Source organism: Salmo trutta, unplaced genomic scaffold, assembly GCF_901001165.1.
Source record: "Salmo trutta unplaced genomic scaffold, fSalTru1.1, whole genome shotgun sequence".
Lineage (NCBI taxonomy): Eukaryota > Metazoa > Chordata > Actinopteri > Salmoniformes > Salmonidae > Salmo > Salmo trutta.
The window spans coordinates 245,214-250,213 of NW_021822458.1; positions in this window are offsets into that span (position 1 = coordinate 245,214).

Here is a 5,000-nt window from a genome sequence, read left to right on the forward strand (position 1 = left end):
TCCAGGACATTGGTGAGTCACACACACATCAAGTTGACGTCACAATCTGATGTTAAGCCAAGTTGGACTGGCTGCCATTTCCTTCATAAAGGTGTGATATGTCCTGCTGTGATGTAGCCAATACAATACAGTGTTGTTTTGGTAGATGCTGTACATCCCAGTCATAGCTAGCCTGCAGCACACTCATAAATCTGTGTGTGTGTGTGTGTGTGTCCTTTCCCACTGTCCTCCCCTCCCTCATCCCTCCTTTCCCACCTCATCCCTCCTTTCCCACCGTCATCCCCTCCCTCATCCCTCCTTTCCCACCGTCCTCCCCTCCCTCATCCCTCCTTTCCCACCTGCCTCCCCTCCCTCATCCCTCCTTTCCCACCGTCCTCCCCTCCCTCATCCCTCCTTTCCCACTGTCCCCCTCCCTCATCCCTCCTTTCCCACCGTCCTCCCCTCCATCTTCCCCTCCTTTCCCGCCCCTCCCTAACTCCCCATGCTCACCCCTGTCCTCCTTTCCTCTCCTCATTCCTCCCCGTAGAACATTACAGATTAGGAGACAGCTACCTCTGCTGTTCAGCCTCCTGTCTTCCTCATTCCTCCTCCTAGAACATTACAGATTAGGAGACAGCTACCTCTACTGCTCACCCTCCTGTCTTCCTCATTCCTCCTCCTAGAACATTACAGATTAGGAGACAGCAACCTCTTTTGTTAAGCCTCCTGTCTTCCTCATTCCTCCTAGAACATTACAGATTAGGAGACAGCTACCTCTACTGTTCACCCTCCTGTCTTCCTCATTCCTCCTCCTAGAACATTACAGATTAGGAGACAGCTACCTCTACTGTTCAGCCTCCTGTCTTCCTCATTCCTCCTCCTAGAACATTACAGATTAGGAGACAGCTACCTCTACTGTTCACCCTCCTGTCTTCCTCATTCCTCCTCCTAGAACATTACAGATTAGGAGACAGCTACCTCTATTGTTCAGCCTCCTCTCTTCCTCATTCCTCCTCCTAGAACATTACAGATTAGGAGACAGCTACCTCTACTGTTCAGCCTCCTGTCTTCCTCATTCCTCCTCCTAGAACATTACAGATTAGGAGACAGCTACCTCTACTGTTCAGCCTCCTGTCCTCCTCATTCCTCCTCCTAGAACATTACAGATTAGGAGACAGCTACCTCTACTGTTCACCCTCCTGTCTTCCTCATTCCTCCTCCTAGAATATTACAGATTAGGAGACAGCTACCTCTACTGTTCAGCCTCCTGTCTTCCTCATTCCTCCTCCTAGAACATTACATATTAGGAGACAGCTACCTCTACTGCTCACCCTCCTGTCTTCCTCATTCCTCCTCCTAGAACATTACAGATTAGGAGACAGCTACCTCTACTGTTCAGCCTCCTGTCGTCCTCATTCCTCCTCCTAGAACATTACAGATTAGGAGACAGTTACCTCTACCTGTTCACCCTCCTGTCTTCCTCATTCCTCCTCCTAGAACATTACAGATTAGGAGACAGCTACCTCTACTGTTCACCCTCCTGTCTTCCTCATTCCTCCTCCTAGAACATTACAGATTAGGAGACAGTTACCTCTACCTGTTCACCCTCCTGTCTTCCTCATTCCTCCTCCTAGAACATTACAGATTAGGAGACAGCTACCTCTACTGTTCAGCCTCCTGTCTTCCTCATTCCTCCTCCTAGAACATTACAGATTAGGAGACAGCTACCTCTACTGTTCAGACTCCTGTCTTCCTCATTCCTCCTCCTAGAACATTACAGATTAGGAGACAGCTACCTCTACTGTTCACCCTCCTGTCTTCCTCATTCCTCCTCCTAGAACATTACAGATTAGGAGACAGTTACCTCTACCTGTTCACCCTCCTGTCTTCCTCATTCCTCCTCCTAGAACATTACAGATTAGGAGACAGCTACCTCTACTGTTCAGCCTCCTGTCTTCCTCATTCCTCCTCCTAGAACATTACAGATTAGGAGACAGCTACCTCTACTGTTCAGCCTCCTGTCTTCCTCATTCCTCCTCCTAGAACATTACAGATTAGGAGACAGCTACCTCTACTGTTCACCCTCCTGTCTTCCTCATTCCTCCTCCTAGAACATTACAGATTAGGAGACAGCTACCTCTACTGTTCAGCCTCCTGTCTTCCTCATTCCTCCTCCTAGAACATTACAGATTAGGAGACAGCTACCTCTACTGTTCACCTCCTGTCTTCCTCATTCCTCCTCCTAGAACATTACAGATTAGGAGACAGCTACCTCTACTGTTCACCCTCCTGTCTTCCTCATTCCTCCTCCTAGAACATTACAGATTAGGAGACAGCTACCTCTACTGTTCACCCTCCTGTCTTCCTCATTCCTCCTCCTAGAACGTTACAGATTAGGAGACAGCTACCTCTGCTGTTCAGCCTCCTGTCTCCCTCATTCCTCCTCCTAGAACATTACAGATTAGGAGACAGCTACCTCTACTGTTCACCCTCCTGTCTTCCTCATTCCTCCTCCTAGAACATTACAGATTAGGAGACAGCTACCTCTACTGTTCAGCCTCCTGTCTTCCTCATTCCTCCTCCCAGAACATTACAGATTAGGAGACAGCTACCTCTACCTGTTCAGCCTCCTGTCTTCCTCATTCCTCCTCCTAGAACATTACAGATTAGGAGACAGCTACCTCTACTGTTCACCCTCCTGTCTTCCTCATTCCTCCTCCTAGAACATTACAGATTAGGAGACAGCTACCTCTACTGTTCACCCTCCTGTCTTCCTCATTCCTCCTCCTAGAACATTACAGATTAGGAGACAGCTACCTCTACTGTTCAGCCTCCTGTCTTCCTCATTCCTCCTCCTAGAACATTACAGATTAGGAGACAGCTACCTGTACTGTTCACCCTCCTGTCTTCCTCATTCCTCCTCCTAGAACATTACAGATTAGGAGACAGCTACCTCTATTGTTCAGCCTCCTCTCTTCCTCATTCCTCCTCCTAGAACATTACAGATTAGGAGACAGCTACCTCTACTGTTCACCCTCCTGTCTTCCTCATTCCTCCTCCTAGAACATTACAGATTAGAAGACAGCTACCTCTACTGTTCACCCTCCTGTCTTCCTCATTCCTCCTCCTAGAACATTACAGATTAGGAGACAGCTACCTCTATTGTTCAGCCTCCTCTCTTCCTCATTCCTCCTCCTAGAACATTACAGATTAGGAGACAGCTACCTCTACCTGTTCAGCCTCCTGTCTTCCTCATTCCTCCTCCTAGAACATTACAGATTAGGAGACAGCTACCTCTACTGTTCAGCCTCCTGTCTTCCTCATTCCTCCTCCTAGAACATTACAGATTAGGAGACAGCTACCTCTACTGTTCAGCCTCCTGTCTTCCTCATTCCTCCTCCTAGAACATTACAGATTAGGAGACAGCTACCTCTACTGTTCACCCTCCTGTCTTCCTCATTCCTCCTCCTAGAACATTACAGATTAGGAGACAGCTACCTCTACTGTTCACCCTCCTGTCTTCCTCATTCCTCCTCCTAGAACGTTACAGATTAGGAGACAGCTACCTCTGCTGTTCAGCCTCCTGTCTCCCTCATTCCTCCTCCTAGAACATTACAGATTAGGAGACAGCTACCTCTACTGTTCACCCTCCTGTCTTCCTCATTCCTCCTCCTAGAACATTACAGATTAGGAGACAGCTACCTCTACCTGTTCAGCCTCCTGTCTTCCTCATTCCTCCTCCTAGAACATTACAGATTAGGAGACAGCTACCTCTACTGTTCAGCCTCCTGTCTTCCTCATTCCTCCTCCTAGAACATTACAGATTAGGAGACAGCTACCTCTACTGTTCAGCCTCCTGTCTTCCTCATTCCTCCTCCTAGAACATTACAGATTAGGAGACAGCTACCTCTACTGTTCACCCTCCTGTCTTCCTCATTCCTCCTCCTAGAACATTACAGATTAGGAGACAGCTACCTCTACTGTTCACCCTCCTGTCTTCCTCATTCCTCCTCCTAGAACGTTACAGATTAGGAGACAGCTACCTCTGCTGTTCAGCCTCCTGTCTCCCTCATTCCTCCTCCTAGAACATTACAGATTAGGAGACAGCTACCTCTACTGTTCACCCTCCTGTCTTCCTCATTCCTCCTCCTAGAACATTACAGATTAGGAGACAGCTACCTCTACTGTTCAGCCTCCTGTCTTCCTCATTCCTCCTCCCAGAACATTACAGATTAGGAGACAGCTACCTCTACCTGTTCAGCCTCCTGTCTTCCTCATTCCTCCTCCTAGAACATTACAGATTAGGAGACAGCTACCTCTACTGTTCACCCTCCTGTCTTCCTCATTCCTCCTCCTAGAACATTACAGATTAGGAGACAGCTACCTCTACTGTTCACCCTCCTGTCTTCCTCATTCCTCCTCCTAGAACATTACAGATTAGGAGACAGCTACCTCTACTGTTCAGCCTCCTGTCTTCCTCATTCCTCCTCCTAGAACATTACAGATTAGGAGACAGCTACCTGTACTGTTCACCCTCCTGTCTTCCTCATTCCTCCTCCTAGAACATTACAGATTAGGAGACAGCTACCTCTATTGTTCAGCCTCCTCTCTTCCTCATTCCTCCTCCTAGAACATTACAGATTAGGAGACAGCTACCTCTACTGTTCAGCCTCCTGTCTTCCTCATTCCTCCTCCCAGAACATTACAGATTAGGAGACAGCTACCTCTACCTGTTCAGCCTCCTGTCTTCCTCATTCCTCCTCCTAGAACATTACAGATTAGGAGACAGCTACCTCTACTGTTCACCCTCCTGTCTTCCTCATTCCTCCTCCTAGAACATTACAGATTAGGAGACAGCTACCTCTACTGTTCACCCTCCTGTCTTCCTCATTCCTCCTCCTAGAACATTACAGATTAGGAGACAGCTACCTCTACTGTTCAGCCTCCTGTCTTCCTCATTCCTCCTCCTAGAACATTACAGATTAGGAGACAGCTACCTGTACTGTTCACCCTCCTGTCTT